Genomic DNA, 23,687 nt, shown 5'->3' on the forward strand with positions numbered 1-23,687 from the left:
GCACATAGGTCTATTTCCCCATCCTCATATATAAATATATTTACATATGTACATGCCTTAATTTAGACCTCTATAAATGCATTTGCCTCATTTTTAATAATCACTTGTATTTCTATTCATCAGGACGAGAATAGAAACTGAATGTGCAGACACTGAAGCAGGAAGACTGGACAAAAGAAAATGCCAAGAACAATGTTATACTAGAAGAAAGAGCAGTAGTCTTAACTGTTAGAAAATTAGGTTCTGATTCTACTTTTCAACATCTCCTTATGCTGCTGTTTCCTCACATGAAAAATGGACAAAATTCTATTGTTTAAATTTCTTGTGATATTGTGAGGATCCAAGAAGATGAAGAGTGTTCAAGTGTTTTCAAACCTATCTAAACCTACTGAAGGTGAAGTCTACTAAGATGAGAAAAAGAAAATGAGGTTGAAGAGCCACTGGTTGGTCTTGATATTTTTCTCACTCCGACTCATTCTAAAAATGCACAAAGAAGCCAAATTAAAGTACATATGTGTGTTATTGTATATGAAATTGATATAGTAGCAACAAATATCCACATGCACACATACAGTATTTTGAAAATTTATTTTCCCAAACTGTAACCTTTCAATGATATGTTAACTAAGAACTTAAAGATTCGATTAGGTTTACAACCTAGAAAACAAAGGACACTACCTTTGAGGATATTTTTAATTATATTTGACCTTACAGCCAAGGCTTCTTGTATTTTTCAACAAATGGACCACTGATTGTTTTTTTAAATGCTCTGTAGTGAATGAGCCTTTACCTTTTCCATAAACCTTTTGAGCTTCTTGTTTAAAAAAAATGGGAATATTGTGGATAATCACCACAACCATTCCAAGACACAAGAAATCCCTCTTCCTAATACCTCACAGGTTCTCTTTGATATTCTATTATTTTCATATTTCCAATGTAGTCCTCTTTAAGATTGTTTTAACTGTATACTTGGTTTTTTTCCCCTTAAAATATATACACAGAGCTCATAAATCCAGGCAGCAGCACAAAAGATGACTTAAGAGACATACAGAATTAGGTTTTTTTATTTTAATTCTACCGCATATTAACTATATGACTTTGAGCAAGTTACTTTACCTCATTGAACTTCATTTTGCATAGTCAAGTCTTAAAAGGTAAATATGTTAAACTCCACAGGGTCTGATGCATAGGAAGTAACTGAAGTTACAATTAGAAAAATACCTTTAAATTATGTTGAACAATGAGCAAATATAATTGCTTGGAAGATATCCTTAGTAAATAACTCTATCTTTGGATTTAAAATGCATATTTTTTGCTTTCTTATAAGCTTGCATAGGTATCTATTTAAAAGTTCTATGACTATTCATTTCTCACCCTTACAGTTCAATTCAGCAGAAAATTGTTGGCTGTGTGCTGAGTGCTAGTCATTGTGATAAGTGCTGGGGAGTCAAAGATGAATAGGGCAGAGTCATTGATCTGGAGGAACCCATGTAGTCTAGAAGTGAAGACGCTCATTTTATCTTAGTTCAGAGGAAAAGCAAAAGCTGTTGATGATTATCATCCGCATTATGTGTTTACATTTTGATAAATGGCATCTAGGATCTTCTTTATTTGTTGAAGTGTAGAAAAATGAAAAATAAACTCTTTTTGCTTTTCATTAATATACTTCAATGTGTGCAGACAACGAACATCAGAGAAACAAGGCATCCACCTACATTATATTATAAATTCTCTCAGTATTTCTCCTGTGTTTTTATTGCTTTTTTACGTGTCTTGACATTTTCATGTGAGTAAAATATAGTCTCACAGTCAAGTTGTTCTCCATCAGGTCTACAAAGGGAAAAGTCATTCAATAAACATAAAAAGGGTAAAGGAAAATGCTAGAAGCCAATCCGCTGCTGATATAAATTTGAGTGTTCTGCTTTCTCTTTGATTAAAACTGCATGCAATGGTGCGTTTGAGAAATATTATTTTGCTGTTGCTTTTGCCTAGACTATACAGAGTTAGAGCAGTTATGACAATTACAGTTTACCCGGCTTTATTGGATAATGTAAAAAAAGATCTCTAAGGGATAAAAATATTTGTTTAACTGTGCTCATGGGATCACAAAGTTTTCTGTTAAATCCATGTTCTTGGGGCAGGATTTCAAATCCTTAATGGAAACCCAGGACTAGTTGTAAGAAGCCCTTGTGTATAACCACACCCACAATTTGAGGTTGAGTGTGAATGTGATCTGTGTTCTTTCTAATACAAACCAGGATATACAATGCTCATTATTTCAACTCCAGATTACCTCCAGTCCTCCAATGATACCAATATGATCTGGAGGCTTTGGAGCCTGACTGAGTATGATTCTTGATTGGCTCTTTCCTCTACTGTGTGACCTTGGATGAATTACCTTCTCTGTGACTCAATTTTTATGTTTGTTTGATGATAATAGTACCTACTCCATAGTGATAGATAGATCAGAGCATGGAAGAAGGGGGACCAGTCGAGGAAATTTCAGCACAGAGGGAAATGAAGAACAGAAAAGACATATTTGCTGTAACAATAGTTTTCAATGGGAAGGAATACCCAATCTAAGAGAGAGGGAGACAGTAAAAGTTTGTGAACTGAAGATGTGCCCAACCCCAACCAATGATTGATCCTGGAATTCTAGCAGGATGACAAGGGCTTAGCATGAAGTTTGGGATCCGTGTGCAACATTTGTAAAAGGGAGCTAAGCTACAGAGAGCTGGCCAGTAACAGAAGTGTTGCCATCAGCGTTATGACAATCTGTATTTCCATCGAGCAGGCATTGTCAGACTAGCTTATGGGCCTGTCTGCATGATCTGTGCTGACATAACCCATTAAAAAAGCCTCACTTGTTCCATTGATAAAAGTTTCCTCTCTCTTGTTTGCATACGTTCTTCCAAGCAGGACAAGAACTGAGAGAAGAGGATCCTGAAGTCCCTAGTACTGCTCGTAACAGTAGAATGTTTGTGATCTTTCATGAATGTAATACATGTAGCATACTTAGATTGAGACTACTTCAACTTAGACCTGCCATTTAAGAAGTGCCCATTGGCTTCATCAGTACTCTGACTTATTTTTAATGGCCCATCTGGCCTGAATTTGTAATCAATCTTATTTCAAAAATTCATTTTAATCAGTAAATCACTAGAAAAGTATTAGGTATACGCCATTCGCCACAAAATCCCATTGCTGTCAAGTCACTTCTGATTCACAGTGACCTTATAGAAAAAGGTAGAATTTCTTTACAGAAGCAAACTACCACCTCTTTCTCTTGTGGAGCACCTGATGGATTTGAACTGCCTAGTCAGCAGGTGAGTACTTAATCATGTGGCATTAGGCCTCCTGCTACTATGTTTGACATTGACAAAGATAAGCATAAAAAGGTTTAGAGGCTGCAATGAGCATGTTAATAAAGCAAAGCAAAACAATTGCCACAGTCAACTCTGACTCATGGCAACTCCATATGTAAGAATACAAATGTGTTAAATAGAATTTTCAATGACTGATTTCTTGGAAATAGATGCCAGGCCTTTCTTCCCAGGTACCTCTTGATATGGCTGAAAACTCCAACTGCTTACACCATTCAGGCAGACCTACATACATTAATGCTGATGTAGGCTAATATCTCCAAGTGAAAGGAGATGCTCCACATTTTTAGAAACTATTCTAAAAAAAGGTGACTTTGTTTTTGTTTTCTTTCTTCTTTTGCTTTATAGCAGTCACCTCACAGCATGACTTTGTTCCTCATTTCTTCTCTTTGATGCAGGTAGAGTTGTGGAAGCTTTTCAGTTTGTTGAGAACTTCAAAGTCTTTACCAGTCACCTTCGTTGAATAGCTGTGGCTATATATTTCTTCCTAAATCCTTCAAACAGCTTTCTTGTTGTTATATTCATATGAATGACTTTATATAACTCTTCTGACCTTTGGTAATAGTGGCCTTCTTTCAAAATAAGGTAGAAATTAGATGTTAGAAGTTTCTGTACCACCAATCCATTATATGAGAATAAGTAAAAATGTATTACTACAAAATCATATATACTTTTTAAACAAGAATATCAAAATGTGAAACTATTGTTTCCTGACATATGCTCTACCTACATCTATACACTTCTGCTCTGTGTTTCCATATTGCTAAACCATCCCCGAAATAATTCTGTGCTCTTCAATTTTCACCATGTAAAACGGACAGTTTTCACATCCTCCAGGCACTCAAATCATGTGTCTTTGAAATGTTCTGTAAGTTTGAGGAGTAAAAAGAAGTTTGATGGGGAAAAAATCAGGACTGTAGAGTGGATGGTTTAAGGCTTTTCATTGAACTTCTCTTAGAACAGTCATTGCTACCCTCAAGTAGTGAGTAGATGCTCTGTTGGGGGTGGGGAAATATCTTCTGTGCAACTTCCTGGCATTTTTTTATATCAATGCAATTTTCAATTTTATCAAAAGTTCTTTCTGTGTCCTTAAAAAAATCTATTAAAATGTTCCTAGAATCCTAAAGGAGAACCACCATAATAATCTTAGGAGCTGACCTCTCAGCCTTGAATTGAACTGCCCCAGCAGATTCCCTCAGAAAACACTGTTTTGATTGGATCTTATTTTTTGGATCAGACTGATAAACTCATGACTCAGCTCTAGTTACAATTTGTTCTACAAAATGACTGTCATTAGTTTCAATCTTGCTGAAAGGAAAAATAGAAAGATCAGCTCTTAAAGCTTGTTGGTGTTCAAACAATGCTTTTTGGCACCCTTTGGGCTGAACCATGTGAGATCTCAACTTCAATAGATATTATAGTTAGGGTAATTCAACAGTTTTCTGGAGTTCAGTCACAGTTTCTTCACTGGTCAAAAGTAATAGTCTTTAAGGCATCCAGTGACCACAGAGACGTGTTTAAACTTATTTTGTTTTGACTAAACTTGTGCATGTCTAAACTAGAAGTCTAGTAACATTCTGTTTTTGCTCACCCTCATTTGGCGGTGTGTGGGGGGGCTAGGAAATGTAGCTGCTTTTACTTCATATTCTTATGTTACAGATCGTCCTCCTACTTTCTCCAATGACTGATCCATACATGGTGATCGAAATAGAATAATAAACTCTCTAAGCTAATTCCTGTTTCATACCAATTTCATCCTGGCAAAGTTGATTTATCTTGCAAATAATTCAGATTCTTCTTATGATCTCTGAAGTAATATGCAAAAATATTTCTTATGTGTTTTATTTCTACTTCATAAAAGTACCAAATGAATATGAACAAATGTCATAAACTGTCCTTAAATGTTGACTTAGAATAAGGAGTATTTTAGTTGCTGCTCAAATTCAAATTGGTTCCACAGGTGTAGTGAGACAATGATATTTCATACAAGCACACCCTGTATCTTATCTTACTGCATATTAAAAAGAAAGCACTCACTTCACTATGACCAGGAAGAACATGACATTGAGAGATTGTGAAGGGAAATTATTATCTCTTTCTCTTGTGTACTTGAATGAAATCAGTTCATAGTTTACTAGAAAAAAAATAAAACCCTTGCCTCTTACCCATATTTGGACAGAAATATCTGACCTGAATATATGAAAATCCCTTCTAAATGTATCTAATAATAATAAACTCTTTTCCCAATACCTTTGTTATTGTCAGTACCATTTCCACTGTACAACATTCAGTTCTAGAATACTTGAATTTCTATGTATGGGAAACGGGATAGTGTGACACAGTTTCTTTCCCAAGGGAGCCTTATTCAGAACTCATTTGTTCTGTGACCTGCTTAAGCTGCCAGAAAGTGTTAGAATTTTCATAGCATCTTTAAAATGGAAATCCAGAGTGAAGGACAATGCATCAGAATTAGACTTTTTCACTATACAGCTAATGAAAAGTACCAGGAAGTATATTTTCTTTAGTAGAAAAGTGTTTCACAACTTTCACCCTTTATCAGATCTTCTTAATAGGGAAGCCTTATCTGTGAAATGACTTTTGTCAGTAAAAATTGTTCTATGTAAATTGTGTATCCTGAATTTTTGAAGTCTGAGTGGCAGCAGCCAGATTTAAAGTCTCAGAACATATCAAGAATAAACTTCATATAAAGATAATGGAAGGATGACATGAAATAGAACTTGTGGAAATAGTTTAGGGACATCTGTAAATAAAAATGTTTAAAGGATCAATAAAATATTTTAAATAGTAGTTTGATGTTGCAAGAAAGAAGAAAAGAAAGAAAGAAAACACATAACAGAGGAAGCAGAGAGAAGAAGACTATTGTTTCCTTTGACCTAAGAACAAAGACTATTGTTTCCTTTGACCTAAGAACAAAGAAGGACTTATGTGTGGAATATGAAATGTGTATGGTTCACTTAGCACTTAAGGTTCCAAAATGTATATGGCTTACTTCCCCTTCTCAGAAAAAAACCCAACAACTCAGCATCCCCCTGGCAATTAAAAACTTTTGCACTATTACCCATAATCCAGGATATAAAGTATAGTTATCTGTTTTTGCAGCCTCGATAGATTGTTCCAGCACCCACAGGAGGTAGAATCACCCGCTTCAGGAAACACTGTTAGGATAACAAAACATTCAAAATTGCATTTTCAAGGCATTCATTTCCTGAATGTATTTTTGTTTTGTTTTTACAGTTTTTTTAGAATAAACATAACAGGCGTATTGCCATCTAGTCAATTTTCACTTATCAACCCCCTAAATCTTTACAGAATCAGGTAGCTTGATCCTTCTCCCATGCATGAAGCAGCTGTTGCTGACCTCGTGGTTAGCAGTCCAACTTGTAACCCATTACACATTTAGAGGTCCTTATGCCCAATAAAGTATACACCAATTTAACGATTTTTATATGAACAACTCATTGGCATTGATTGCATTCTTTCAACTGTGTAACCATTCTCATCCATTTTTTCCCCAAGTTGTCCAGCATTACACCTAAGTAAGGTTCCTGCCCAATTATTTTCAGTTACATTCGCCAAATTAATCTCATATATATAGTTCTTAAAAGAGCAAAATATTCAACATCAATATTCTTTACTAGTTAAGATAATTATTCTTTGGATTTTAAGAGACATCAGGGATATTTTTGGTTTAAAGTTAAAAGATGATTTCAGAGCAGCAGTTTTTAAGGGTTGACCATCCTCCATGGATCCAGAAAGTCAGATTCTATGAAAATCTGAAATGGTTTTCTGTGTTTCTCCCCATTTTTATCACCATTTATTCATAACTACGTTAAACAAAGAGTAGATTCTGAGGCTGCTTCTGTACAAGCAAACACCTCATGATATTTCTTTCTCTGGACTCAAGGTTTAGAGTCACTGTTTCATATGTCTTTCCAGTTTATTGGCTAAAGCATATTTATTGCTTGTGGTTTACCTCCTAGTGTGTTGCATAGCTCCTGGAGTCTTAAAATTTTGTAAGAGGTAACGCAAGTCAAAAAAGTTGGTTTCTATTCACTTGGAGCAAAAATGGAAGAAGGAGAGCTAAGAATCAAAAGAAACCAGAATCTATGTCTGATGAGGATGAGCTCCTTGGCCATGAGAAAAGAACATGAGGGTGCCCAGCTATCATTACTGAGTGCGGTCTTTTCATTCCCTGATCTTTATCTGATCCTTCTGCCGGGTACTACATATTCCTCTTGTTGTCCCAATGCCTTCTTTATCTAGAGAATTTCTCAGCTCATAGGATCCAACTTCAACATCACTTTCTCCCAGAACACTTTTGTCGTACCCTGAGTTAAGGTTAATCTCTTTCTATGGCGTCCATGAAAACTTCAACTTCTCCAGTGTAACACATATCACACCATTGTAATTTCTTGCCTCTATTATCCCTGTTCTTTAGTAATTGTAAACCCCTTCTACTCTAAAAATAATTTATTATATATTGAGGACGGACTATGGGCAAGTTACTGTTCCAAGCACTATACAAATTTCATGTCATATAATTTTCACAAAGGAGGTGGACACTCTTTTCCATCCATTTTACAGATGAGAAAGTTGAGACATGCAGAGGATAAGAACCTTGTCCAAGGCTACACAGCCAATGAGTAGTAGACACATATTTTGAATCTGACTTCAGAGTAGCAGAGTTAAAAACCTGCTACTTTGTACTTTCTACCGAAGAGCAGGATCCATGTTTGAGCTCTTTATTTTTCTCGGAAATCAAAACACTGCCTAGTAGATAGATGGTTACAATAATGTGGATATAATAACATGTATGTAAGATGAACTGGTATATCCATGAAAACAGTACCAATTGGTAGGACCATGTATGGTGCAACATAGCAGAAATATAACTTGCTTTGATTGACAATAATCAATAAAAATCAATCATATTGTAATATTCTAGTATTAGCCCTGGGTACCTGCCTCACTTACATTTAAAAATCGACAGTTTTTGCATAAACTCTTAAGGCTTTATCTTCCCAATGTACTCAATGTATGTAGTGAGCACAGAGAATACAAAGAATACAATAAGGAACTTTAAAAAGAGGAAGCCTGGGTCCAAGGGCTTAGTATGGGTTCAGTGAAGACCACGCCACAGTGAACTCATTTGATAATTGTTTAACTGATGAGGAGTTGATTTCACATGGTGATTTGTATCTAGAAAACTACAAACAAAATTAAATATATAATTTTCTTCTAAATATTTCTTAAAATTTGAAATGTCATCTAACTCCTCGGTTAATTAATATCCACCCACATTTATTTAAAATAAATGACTCCACATATTAATATAACTCTTGGGAAATGTCAGAAGTTAAATATTGGGTTTGACATTTACCATAGCTTTGGGTAAAAATGGACTGCTTCATGAATCCTGGCTAAATTGGTTCTGCATGAATTCTTGTCAGTTCCAGTATATGGCAACAATTGTGTGGTATTTTAGGCACAATCTGATAATGCCCCAGAGAGACAAGATTATCTAGTAGAATGTGTCACTGGATGATATCTAATGAAGAGATCAGAGAATCATTGTTTTCTTCACTGAAAAATAACCTGGTGTATTTTAAAGCAAAGACATCAATTGTGTTGACATGCCAACACAATTAAATTTATGATTTCATTAGTTATTGTTCAGAAATCATTTAATGATCTAAAAATAAATACTTAAAACGACCAGTACTGTATCTTAACAGTAGCCCTGAGACTTTTGTAACCCCGTGAATTCAAGTTATATTCAAAAAGTATTTTCTACAAATGGGTTCTAGAAACAGTATCTAATTGTTACTAAATCTTAGACTGAGATTGACATTCATATTAAGAAAAGAACAGAAGTAATTTCTTATATTAGAAATTAGAAGTAATTTTCTTATATTAGAAATTAGAAGTGATTTCTTATATTAGAAGTAATTTATTGTATTAGTAATTTCTTATATGGTTATGCTTTCTTATTACATTAAGTTTTCAGTCAAAGCTATTGCAGAGTTTACAACTAATTGTCCTTAGAAGATCAATAAAGGTGAGTCATAATATTGTAACTAGTCAAACATTAAGATTTTTACTTACTTTCTTACTATAATTAGTATACACATATCACAATAAATAGATACATATACATGTTTGTATGTTTATATCATGAAGGTATATAAACTTTATACTAGTGTTATTAAACTAACAATTGTACATTGTAGATAAACATATCCAGTAATCCAACAAATATATGTACATGCCAAGTATCAATGATCTATAGCTGATTCCAAAAATAACCACAAGTCACTTCATTTTTTTCACATCCAAATCCATTCTTTATTGACATCTACAAATCTTTTTCCAACGGCATATAGAGGTTGCATTGACTAGTGGCTTTTGTCTATCAAAAAGAAAATTATATGACACATTTCATTAAATTCCTACTGTAATTATGGATTTCAGGTGTTATACTAAAAAATATTAAAGCAATGAGGAATAAAACAATATGGAATGTGGACAGTCATCCTTTCTTTATTCCACATATGATCAGATGCACCCCATGTAATTTCAGCTGAAATCAAGCTCTGAATCAATCTAATTGCCCCTCAGTTTTAACTATAAGGGTAAGTAGCAAGACAAAAACAGGCATCTGTTCTCAAGTCATGTAATCTTTGAATATGGTCTTCCAAGCAAATGCTCATTAACCATACATCACCCATTATTTGTACACCCTTTATTTGTGCACCTTTCAAACAACTTTGAGAGGAGCCCTTACTTCAGCAGCAGTCAGTTGGGAGAGGGAGACAAGCAAATCGTTCCTGCCATATAATATTGTTTCATGGTCAACCTAAATCAACAGACACTTCTACAGTCGTTCTTAGTGTACTTTAATGAAAATTCACATCCAGAGGTGGGGGTGGGTGGCACATATCTGCTTCGCAGTTCAATGGTGGCATTCAGACAGTTCGAACAGGTTAGCAGAACCAATACCTAATTCTTGGTTGAGTCAAACTAGTTGTTAAAATGGCACTTCTAATCAAGATTCTCTCTCAGCCACGCAATGTGACAATCACAAATTTACATTCCTTTCACTTTTGTTAACGTTCATCTACGCAACAAAGTATTCTAAGCACCATTAGTAATGTTCATTCCATCCATAGGTGTAAAAATTAGATTGAATTATGCTTATAATATTTATATTTTTCATTCATAATACTTGTTATTCTTTTGATGAAAGCCTATCTTATTATTCCCTTGTGTTTGTTACTTCAATAAACAAACATATAACATAAAGAGAAAACTTGGCAAACAACCAGAGGGTAACGAATTGTCATTAGTTTCAGTTTTGTGTTATGCCCCAAATTCCCACAAGATATTATGAGTGAATTATGAAATTCTTGAAAGTGTTAAAAGAGCCAACAATATTGTCAGAACAAAGTTCAGCAGAAGCGGAAAGGGGTTTGTCAAAATTGAACAAAATAGTTGCAAAAAAGAGAAGTCGACTGTTTCGAATACATCAAACACATTGGCTATGCTCTAATTGGCTTATCTATAGGAATAAGATCCTACTCCTACAGTGAAAAGATGCTTAAGGATAGATCACACAGTCAATAATGCTCAGATATTAGTGAAGAGCATAGGAAGTCAGGATTCCAATCAAGAAGCAGTATAAAAATACCTTAAGTAGCTGTTTTATTTTTTTTGTCAGGCACTATTTAATATTTTCTCATTAATGTTTAAAAACTCATAACCTATAGCATAATCTAGGTTTGTGTACACATTTTATTGTTTTTATTTAAGTATTAACTGGATGAAATAATAAACTACCTTTGATATATCATTTTTTCATACTTAAAATGGCCATAAAAGTAGCCTTCAATGAATTGCCTCTGACCACTGAAGATGTGAATACACTTGCTATCAGACAGAGTGCATTAAAAAGAGGATAAATGCAGATGTAGTCAGGTTAAAAATTTAATACCTTAATCATTTGTTCTCCCTTTTGACCCATTTTAAATTTGTTCTAGTTTTTCATTTCTTCTTTCTTTTTCTTTTTTTAACTTAATTTTTTTTCTTTTTTCTTCTTCTTTTTTTCTAATTGAGATTGTTCTGTTTTATATTGTTATTGTTATGGGCTTGTTTTTGTTGTGTATATTTTTCTGTATATGAAACCCAGGATAGGTAAATTTAGAGAAACAGTAACTGGATTAACTGGAATAATATTTTCTTTGGGTTATGGCAGGAGATGTCGAGAGGGAAAAGGAAGCTAATAATAATGAGTACAAAAAAGAAGACACTTTCCTAAAATTGATTGTGGTGATGGTTGCACAACTCTTTTGAACACGATTAAACCACTGAATTGTGTGGTATGTGAATTACATATCAATCTTGTTTATAAAAAAAACAAAGCAAAACAAACCTACCCATTGCCTCAGAGTCATTTCAGAATCAGCTGTTTTATAGGATGGAGTAGAACATTCCAAGGAGTTTCCAAGGAGTTTCTGAATCATGAAAGAAACAGATTGCTACATCTTTTTCCCATGGAGAGACAAGTGGATTCCAGATGCCAACCTGCTAGCCTTTTAGCGAGCAGCAGAATGCTTTAACTACTGTGCAAACAGCGTTCGATATATGAGAGCTGATAATTTTACCTCCATGCAGACATTAGATGCCCTCACTGTAGGAAAATTATTCTTTTTTTAAAAGAAGGAAAAAGACACCCTTTCATTGCAAATAAAACCACTAGCAGTGAGGAGTCATGTAATCAGTATTGAATTGAGTAGAATGTTCTTAATGGGCTGATTATAAATCCATGTCCTCAGAACTATGTGTTAAGGTGGGTTGACTCAGTGATACATTTACATAATTTACATTATATACTATACAGAGCCAAAATTAGGGCTGTGCCATTCCTATATAAGAATTTTAATAAATTATACTAAATATAAGATTATACATATAATTTAAAATTACATCTAATATGGATTATCTTTATAAATTGATCTCTATTAAGAGTATAATGAGATGGCAATTAATTTATTTAATACCTGGTCTTCAAATTTTTTCACATTATTGTAAATTTGGTATGTTTCTTTTCACCCTGGCATATTATTTTGACACATTTATAATTTTACCCTATGGATAATTATTTTTGCCACTTAGAGCTATGCTCATGTTTTGCTCATGATTTCCCATTATTTTCTTACATATTCCAATTACTGCATAATATTGCATTGAATAGCATCATAGATTACTAAACCATTCTCTATCATTTGCTTTCAATATTTTGCCATTATGAACTATATTCTGAGGATCATTACTAAACCATTCTCTATCATTTGTTTTTTACTATTGTGAACTGTATTCTAATGATCATCATCCTGCATAAACTATATTGTAATTAGGATAATTTATAAAGCTTTGCATTCTTGAGGTAAACTTACCAAATCATATTGAAAGCATTTTTTCTCCTCTGTTTTGTTTTGTGTGCAATAAGCATGTGTCTGTATGTGTATACACATCGACTGTTACAATATATTTCACATTTACAATTCAGTGATATCAATTGCATATATCATTTGTGAAACCATAACTACTACCCATTTTCAAATTTTCCCATAACTTTATCAGAAACTCACTATACCCTACTACTTCTAGTAACTTGTAATAAATTTTGATCTCTGTAATTTGCCTATTATGGATATCATTGTCCTTTTTTAATGGACATTTCTCTCAGAATAAGATTTTCACAGTACATCAATGTTGTAGTATGCATCAGGACTTAATTTTTCTTATGGTAGGATAAATTATATATATATACACACACACATACATATATCACATTTTGTTTATTCTTTCATGTTGATGTACATACAAGCTGTTTCCATCTTTTTGCCATTTTGAACTGGTGCACTGAACAAGTATCTATTTGTATTTCTATTTAATTATTTTGAGCATATGCCAGAATTTTTTCATACTCAAAATGCTTATTTCCCTAATATTTGTTAAATAATCATAATGTAACCCAAGAGGAAAGCGAATTTTGGGAATAATGAGGGCAACAAATGTATAGATATGCTTTACACAATTGATCTATGTATTGTGATGAATTGTATGAGCCTCAATAAATTGATTTAAAAAATTTTAAAAAATGATCATAATGTCATGGCTTGCATGTTGCTGTGATTCTGGAAGCTATGCTACTGGTACTTCAAATACCAGCAGGATTACTCATGGTGAACTGGCTTTTGGAGTTTCCAGGCTAAGAATAGACTATGATCTATATCTAAGTTGTGATCTACTTCTGAGAGATTGGCACTGAATATATTATTTATAGTAGCAGAATATTATTTTACTCTGCCAGAAAACTAGTTCCTCAGATAGAAAGTCACTCAAAATATGACTTGACTAAAATGCAGTGAAAATAAAGGACAAATGATGAAATGCTTTGGGGACCTTCATTTGCTAGTGGAGCATATCTCAAAATAAGAAGAAACAGCTTCCAACATCTATTATTAATCAGAAAGTGGAATGTATAAAGTAAGAATCTATGAATTGAAGGAAAGTGGAAGCTGTCAGAAATCAAATGGAACCTATGAAGATCAATGTCCTAGGCACACTCCTCTTTATATGAATATTGAATTGTGTGATATGTGGATTAAGTGCCAATAAAACTGTTTTAAATATACCGTAGGCCCAAGTGAGCCAAAATTTTGAATCAGATGATCATATATTTGTCATTCCTGGAATGACAAACTCAAGAGGAATGGTGTCACATTCCTGCTCAAAAAGATTTCAAGATCCATATTGAAGTACAATGCTCTCTGTGATAGGATAATTTCTATATATCTAAAAGGAAGACAAGTGACTACAATTCAAATTCACACACCAATCACTAAAGCCAGTGTTGCAGAAATTGAGGAAGTCTACCAACTCACATCAATGAAATGTACTTTCAGAACGCATTGATAATTACTGGTGAGAGTACTACAGCCCTGGACTTCAGTGTTTAGCTGAGGCATCTTGTACTCTTTAGACATGAAGATTTGCCTATCTCCATCTGAATGATAGCACTCAGCTAACAATACCTGTAGCCATGGCAGGGATGCTCAGCATTTACTTGAGGCATCCTTCTCTTTTGTTTTAATCTTGCAATTCTGCTATGTAGGATTCATGATGAACTAAGAAACTGATGCCTATTCCCTTTAGAACAGCGGTTCTCAATCTGTGGGTCATGACCCCTTTGGGGGTTGAAGGACTATTTCACAGGGGTTGCCTAAGACCATCAGAAAACACATAAATATTTCACAGTATATAATTACATATTGTTTTGTGATTAATCACTATGCTTTAATTATGTTTAATTATGTTCAATTTTGAACATGCAACTACATCCTGCATATCAGATATTTACATTATGATTCATAACAGTAGCAAAATTACAGTTATGAAGTGCAATGAAAATAATTTTATGGTTGAGGGTCACCACAACATGAGGAAGTGTATTAAAGGGTCGCAGCATTAGGAAGGTTGAAAACCACTGCATTAGAAGCTAAGATTAGTCCATCTCCATCTGAAGGGCAGAACTCTGATAACAATACCAGCATCTGGAATTTGAACTCACCTCTCCAAATAAAAATAAAAACCTGAGAAATACATATACTATTTCAGAGGCCAGTCTGGTCTGGATGACACTTTCTGACATGTCAAAACTATAAAATACCTCTTTATCTTGCTTGAAGAGACCCATTTGGACGGACAATGTCACCTCTGTCTTCTTTGGGCACTCACACTCACTCAATAAACACCTGCTCTATCTGCACCCTCTTTCTCTTAAATGGGTTTACTTGCTATGTGCTGCCTGAATCACCCATTTTGTGTTAACAATAGGAATGTAAACATTGGAAATAAAGAAGGATGAGTAGTTGGAAAATATTGCCTTAGTGATAGAAATGAAGGTAAAGATCACTTGATAGAATTTTTCAGGACTAATGACTTCTTCATTACAAACACACTTTGTTCAGCAACATAAAAGTCAAGCACACATTTGAACCTTGCCAGATAAAATACACAGCAATCAAGTTGACTACACCTGTGGGAAGAGAGACTGTGGAAGCTCAATATCATCAGCTAAAACAAGGCCAGGGTATGACTGTAGAACAAACCAACAATTGCTCATATAAAAATTCAGATTGAAGTTGAAGAAAATTGAAACAAGTCCTCTAGGGAAAAAAATACCATCTTAAATATATCCCACCTGAATTTACGGAATGTCTCAAGAATAGATTTTATATATTAAACACTGATTGAGCTGTGGAATGACATAACCACCACACATGAAGGAAGAAAAGGTTTAGTAAAGTGACTGGAAAGAAAGACAAGACCAAATGGATATTGGAATAGACACTGAAACTTACTCTTGAACATAGAGTAGTTAAGCGAAAAGAAATATCAATGAAATAAAAAAGTTAAACCAAACATTTAAAAGGCAGCTGGAGAAGACAAAGTAAAGCATTGTAATGAAATGTGTAAACACGTGGAGTTAAAAGACCAAAAGGTAGAAAAATGCCAAGTATATCTCATGCTAAAAGAACTCAAGAAAAAATGTCAAGCCATGAGTTGAAACACAAAAGAATTCTATTGGCAAAATATTAAAAAATCCAGGAAGCATCAAAAGAAAATTGATGTAATACAGAGAGTCACTGTACCAAAAAGAATTAGCTAACATTTAGCCATTTCAAGAGATAGCATATGATCCAGAATCAATTATATGGAACGAAGAAGTCCAAGCTGCACTAAAGTCATTAGTGAAAAATAAGGATCCAGGAATTGGTGGAATACTAATTGAAATGTTTCAACAAATTAATGAGGCACTGACAGCACGCTCTCATTTATGCCAAAAAATTTGAAAGACAGCTAGTTGGCCAACCAGCTGGAAGACATCAATAATTGTATTTATTCCAATAAAGGTAACCCATCAGAATGCAGAAATTATCAAACAATATCATTTATATAATTCAAACCAGGATTCAGAAGAGGAACCAGGGTTATCATTGCTGTTGTATGATGAACCTTGGCTGAAAACAGAGAATATCAGAAAGATGTTTTGTTGACTATACAAAGGTATTCAACTCTGTGAAATATAACAAATTTAAGATAACACTACAAAGAATGGGAATTCTAGAACACCCAATTTTGCTCATTCAATACCTGTGTACCACCCAAGAGGGCTATTCCATGGTTTAAAATCAAGAAATGTATGTTTCAGTGTCGTATCTATTTACCGTATTCGCTCAGTCTTTATATTCAGCAAATAACCTTAGAAACTGGATTATCTGAAGAATAACGTGGAATTAGGATTGGAGGAAAGTTTGTTAACAACCTACATTAAACAGACCATACAACTTTTCTTGCCAAGAACAAGGAGGACTTGAAGAATATATTTACTTTGATGAAGCTCAAAGTCTACAGCTTTCAATATGGATTGCAATTCAATGTAAACAAAAATCTTCTCGACTGGGTCAATAAACAACATCATGATAAATGTAGCAAAGTCTAATTTGTCAAAGATTTCATTTTATTTGGATACATCCTCAGTGCTCATAGTACAGCAGTCAAGAAATCAAATGATGTATTACATTGGGCAAATATGCTGCACAAGACCTCTTTAAAGTGTTAAGGAACTATAGTTAGGTAGCTAGAGACAGAATTAAAGGCTTTCCCTCTACAATGTAGAGCCTACATGCCAAAGCCACCATCCCCCCTTATAGGAAGTTGGAAGCTGCTTATGGCTGAAGGGCAGGCTTACGTTTAAGCTCCCGGCCATGAAGGGATGGTACACCTGGGTGGGACACCATCCAGGCCAGATGGGCTTCATTCAGCCTATGGGGCCAAACAGTACTAGGCACCATGCCTCCCAGAAGGACTCTGAAAAGCCAGACGCTCTCTCACATGCGGCTCCTACACAGTTCAGCGAGACCGGTCTGCGCCCCATGTCTATTTTCCAGCTGCTCCTTAGCCAGAATGCGGGTTTTTCTGGCCCCAGGTTTCCACATGTGGGTGTGAAGTGCCCTGAGGGTGCCTGTGTAAAACCTGAAACTGTTTCTATGCTTTATAAAGCTCACTTGGATCACAAACCAGGCTTCTGAGTAAATTCTTTCTCAGGCAAAGCCAAGGACCGAGGTATTTCTCACAGGAGAGACCTAACAATATCACTTTGAGGACGAAGGCATGCATGACCCACACCATGGTCATTTCTTTTGCCTCATATTCATGTGAATGTTGGACAATGTATCAACAAGACCACAGACAAATTGATGCCTTTGAAATTTCCTATTGATAAAGAATGTTGACATTACCCTGGACCTGCAGAAGAGCAAACAATCTGGCTTGGAGCGATTGCAGTCTGAATGCTTCTTGGAAGCAAGAATGGTGAGACTTGATCTCACACACTATGGACATATTAGCAGTAGAGACCAGTTACTGAAGAAGGACAAGCAAAAAAAGAGGAAGATCCTGAATGAGATGAGTTGACATAGTGGTGGCAATAGTGAACTCAAGCATATCAATAATTGTGAGGATGGTGCAGGACTGTCAATAGTATTTCTGTGTGTCCTGGCAGACATGCTGACATCTAGCAACTAGAATATTTCTTTTCAAATTGCTTTCCCACAGTGTTTTGCTAATTCACATGAACAATATATATTTTAAAACATGCTTCCATACACCATTGCTAACATAAAGCATTTTCATTATTTTGAATATATGCTCAGCAAAAAATCTTATTTTTGTACATATTTTATATAATGAACCTGACAGCTCAACTGTTATATGCTTCTCTGCTACCTGAAAAGTTGGCAGTTTGAGCCCATTGATTAGGTTGCAGACTAGAAAACATTCTGAGGCAGTTCTACTCTGTCACGTGGGGCCACTATGAGTTGAAACGGACTCAAAGGCACGTAACAACAAAAGAACAACTTTATTTGACTCTTGAGTTCCAAAACTGTCCATAGAGATTTATTTATAGATTACTTGTAAATTATCATCACACTTACATTTTTCTAAGTGTCCCTGTGTGCATTTCATATACAGGGTCACTATTATTCCAAAGTAATGCTTATGCTATCATTTCTGATGCATAGTCACTCACTGCCATCCAGTCAATGCCAACTCATAGAGACCCTATAGGGCAGGGTAGAACTTCCCTTGTGAATTACTGAGACTGTCACTCTTTATAGGAGTAGAAAGCTCCTTCTTTATCCCACTTCTGACATATAGTGACCCTATATAGAGTTGCCAAGTCTTTAAATCTTTACAGGTGGAAATCGCCTCATCTTTCTCCCATGGAGACGCAGGTGGAGAGAACTGCCAACCTTGTGGCTATCGGTCCATTGCTTATCCAACAGTGCTACCAAGGCTGATTTGTGACTAACAGGTGGACTTTAATATATGTGTGCCTATGTGTGTGCAATTGTTGCATTTAATAATGCTTACCTTATATAAAGCAGGCTGATTTTAATATGCAGAGTAGTTTACTTTTTCTTTTTTTAGTTTACTTTTTCTAACGCAAAATTCTGATACAAAATGTTTGCTTGAAAACCACTTAGGAAATTTGAACAAAATATTTCAGTCAAGAAGAAATAACTAAGTAAGAAAGAGCCCCTTTGGAATAATTTAGTCATTATAAATGCCCCCTCAAAAGAAAGCTGCAGAATGCAAATGTGTCCGTGACTAAAAAAGGAAGCAGAGCAACCACAGACAGGAGTGCATAACTGAATTATAAATTTTAACCACTGCCAATATTACAAGAGTGGTTTAGGCACACTCAAAGCAAAGTATCATTCAAAGACCAACAATTTCCAATTCCATTACCTTGGGATAACAGTCATCTGCTTCTTCTCACATAGTAGTGTGGTTTCAAGTTTAAGGGAGGTAAAGTCCATTTTGCTCAGTGGAGTTTCCACCTCGAATCTTTCTGCTGTGGCTTATGTAGGATGTGTAGGATGTTGTGTGTTTTGAAAGAACAGCTACTAAACTCAAAGAAGTCCATAGCACACTGCCTGGTTCACCAAGGGCTGGATATAAACTAGGTTCAAAATGTCCAATTAGTGCTAGACATATTCTCCTCTTGGGTCCTACATAAGTATTGTTAAACATCCCTCCCCCACAGGCACCTGCCATGGTAGATTGTTCAGCCCCCTTTACCCACCAACAGAAGTGCAAACTCATCCAAAACATAGGTAATCCCATACCCTCTTCTTGACTTGAGTTTCCAGTTAGGTTCCCTTATCACTCTTTTGATTTGGGGTGACTTTAACAAAATGTTGTATGGAAGCAACTGTCTTATCCCTTTCCCCTATCTTTAGAAACTTATGGCGACTCCTTGCTTTATCATGACATGTATTAGTCAAGTAGACAGAGCTCTGCCTATGTGAATTAGTCTTGTTGAAAGTTTTGTGTATCAGCAACCTGTATTGCTCATGTAAATAGTATCCAGTCATGTTAGAGTTTAATCCATACAAATATTCTATAATTTATGTATTGCAGTATGAAAAGCCAGTTTATACGAGTATAATTTCCTTTTCTCTATACCATTGTTAAAATTAGTTTCAAAATCAACAGAAGTACCTTATACCTTGGGGAGGGTGATTTAGAATGTTCTCTATTATAAAATAATAATGATGTCTCTAAAGTGAACCAGAGACCTGCTGTTTGTTGAACAACTCCAAGCTTGAATGTTACACTACTTGAACAACAAAGTTAGAAATCACTCTGCTTGGTGTTCACAACTTTGCTCCATGGTTAAACTTAAAGTGCAACATGTTAAAACCTGTATAGGCTGAGAATGAATCATCAGTCATATCTTGCCTTTGACACAAAGGGGTGATGCTTCAGTCTAAGCACTGCTTTCACTGAGACAACATATTGTGCTTATGTTAGTGCATTTGTCAGGGTGAATTTTGTGCTTTATTTGAATAAATATGATAACTATGGATCCAAAGAAATTTAATGAGACAAGCAGTAAAGCTTAGAGGAAATCTGTGAGAACCATGAAAGAGATAAAGAAATAAATCATTGTTAAATTTGTATCAAGTCATTGTCTTATTTGGCATCTGTATACACAATGGTTAAGTCAATATTATCAACATGTGGTGGGGGTGACTAAAGAGGCTAATGTAGTATAAAGTGTGAAATGGTCAATGACTAAACAAAGAAGCCACACCATAGAAGAGGTTTAAATATTGTTAGGTGCATCGTGTCAGGCCTGACCTATAGCGATCCTATGCACAACAGAAATCACACTATCTTGTTCTGTGCTATATTTACAATTGTTCCCATGCCAGAGCCCATCGATGCAACCACTGTGTCAATCTATCTTTTTGAGGGCTTTCCTGCTTTTCATCTCCCCCTCCACTTTATGATCATGATGTCCTTCTCCAAGACTGGTCTCTCTTCTTAAATTTTTATTTTTTATGTTTAAACACATTTTCTTTGGGATAAACCCATGCCTCTTTTTCAGTAGTTTGAAAACACATGTCACCATGGGAGAAAAATTACTCTTTCTACTATCCTGAAGAATTACTGTCTTGGAAACTCAGGGGGAACAGCTCTACCTTGTCCTATGTGGCCACTATGGGTTGGTTTTTGAAGTTTTGTGTGATTGAGTACTCTAGTATCAATATATATTTTAATTACACTAGTTCATTCATTCACTAGTTTTGTTAAATTAATTCCTAAGTTTCTTACTCTCTTTAGACTAAAAATCTCATTGTCATCGAGTCAAATACTGAATCATAGTTATCTCCTCTGAGTTTCCAAGGGTGTAGCTGCTTAGGAGTAGAAAACTCAGTCTTTCTCCTGTGGAGCTGCTACTGGTTTTGAACAATTGACCATGCAGTTCACAGCTCAGTGAGTATTCTCTACACCACCAGGGCTCCATACTCTTTTTAGAGTTATATATTTTTACTTTTTAATCATTTTGGGGGGACCTCTTACAGCTCTTATCACAATCCATACATCCATCCATTGGATTGGTCTCTCGATAATATGTACAAATTATGAAAAATAAAGTTTTGACATCCTTGCCTCTAAGGAGAGCTCTAGCCTTATGTCTTTCAATACAGTTTGGTTTGTCCTTTTAGCAGTCCACGTACTTTCTATAGTCTTCTCCATTACTACAATTCAAATGCATCCATTCCTCTGTGGTATTCTTTATTCAATGTCTAACTCTCGCATGCATATGGGTCAATTGAAAATACCATGTCTTGAATCAAGCCCACCTTAGTCCTCAAAGTAACATCCTTGCTTTTCAAAAATCTAAAGATGTCTTATGCAACAGATTTACACAAAGTAATGAAACTTTTTATCTCTTGACTGCTACTTCCATGAAAATTGATTATGGATCCAAGCAAGCCAAAATCCTTGGCAACCGCTGCCTGCCTTGGGGCATGGACTAAACCCTTGCAGCTCCACTTGCAGTGATCGGGACTCAGCTACATATTAAAGTTCCCAAAATTGAAGGAAAACAACACAAACCCAAGAATACTCTACACAGCCAAATTATCGATCAAGATAGATGGAGAAATAAGAGATTTCCCAGACAAGGAAAAACCGAAAGAATACGTTAGAAGAAACCCAGCACTACAAAAGATCCTTGCTGACCCAGTATAGGCCAAAGAACAACACTCACCAAGCATAAATAAGAGATCACCACATAGAACAACCTCACCCAGGAGGCAACAAAGAGAAAACAGACCCCAAGATAGCATTGGATTAAGGATGGAAAGAAGTCAAGAATGATACACACACACACACACACACGCACAACACACTAATGAGAAAGGAAAGTAGGAAAACACCCAACACAAAAGGTATAAGATGACATCACAGAGCCCGCAGATGGAGATAATAAACCTGAATATCAATGGCCTGAACTCAGGCAATAAAAGATTGAGACTAGCAGACTGGCTTAGAAAACAAAACCCATCAATCTGCTGCCTATAGGAGACACATCTCAAGGCTACAGAACATGAGCCTGCTGAGGTAAGCTTTAACAAAAATGCAAAAGGGGCATAGGGAAAAAGCTGCTATATACAAACATTCCTGGGGTGATGACCAGGTAATAGAGCAGGGACCAGACCAAATATAGGGATACATATGGTAGACAACTAAAAAGGAGGGGGAGAATGGAAAAAATAATAATAATAAAGAAATGGGTAGCCTGGGCACAGGGCACCAACCACCCAAGTGGAGGGTACTGTTTATATCTCCACAGGGAAAGAGAGACCAGACTTCAACCCAGTGCTCCAAGATGTGAATGCAACATGCCGGTGTGGAGCAGGGTGGAGAGGTCTGAGGGGCTGGCCCCATTCCCAACTACTACGTGGACACCTGGCCCTCCCCACATAAGAATTTATTTCCAAGGACAGCATTGAATCTGCAGCTCTGGGAGAGGGACGTATCTGATCAGAGCACACGGAAGCAGATGAAGGGGGAGGAGGTGAGTGTGGAGCTCATCCTGGCCCACCAGGCCTTGAGGACAATGCTCCTGATTAGAGCAGCCAATCCACAGAGAGGACCACATGGCTGGCCCCACTATGAGACATGACACCACTCAGTGACTGATAGCCCTACAGGGGACAACACCAGAGACACAGTGTGGGAATTGCGCCCGATCTGATCCCGCCACACAGAGGCAAAACACTAAGGGGGTGCAACAGAACAGCAAGGGACTGGAGCGGCGAGGTCCCCAGGAAATGCTGAAGGTGAACTTTGGAGCCAAGGTGTGGTACCCCAGCAGACTGGACTGGAAAACACTCCTAAAGGCCAACACACAATCTTTGAACTAAGTACAAGTTTTTCTTTCTTGTTGTGTTTTGTTTTGGTTTTTTGTCATTGGTTTTTTGTTGTATATTGTTGCTTGGTTTTGCTCTGTCTTGTTTTTATGCATGTTATTATCTTTGCAGGTCTGTCTAAATAAGATAGGCTGGATGAACAATCTGGAGGAGAAAACAATGGGACCGACAGTTCCGAGGGGACATGGGAGAGGGGGAGGAGGGTGAAATGTAGTGGTGTTAACAAACCCAGGGACAAGGGAACAACAAGTGATCCAAATCGTTGGTGAGGAAGGTGTAGGTGGCCTGGTAGGACGTGATTAAGGACATTTGTAACCAAGAGGATTTACTGAATACAAATGAACACTGAGCATGATAGTGGGGCAAGAGAAAAGTCAAAGGAAATAGAGGAAAGAGCTAGAAGGCAAAGGGCATTTATAGA

This window comes from Echinops telfairi, unplaced genomic scaffold (genome assembly GCF_000313985.2).
Source record: "Echinops telfairi isolate 266 unplaced genomic scaffold, ASM31398v2 ScPeMD7_44;HRSCAF=162, whole genome shotgun sequence".
NCBI classification, from domain to species: Eukaryota; Metazoa; Chordata; class Mammalia; order Afrosoricida; family Tenrecidae; genus Echinops; species Echinops telfairi.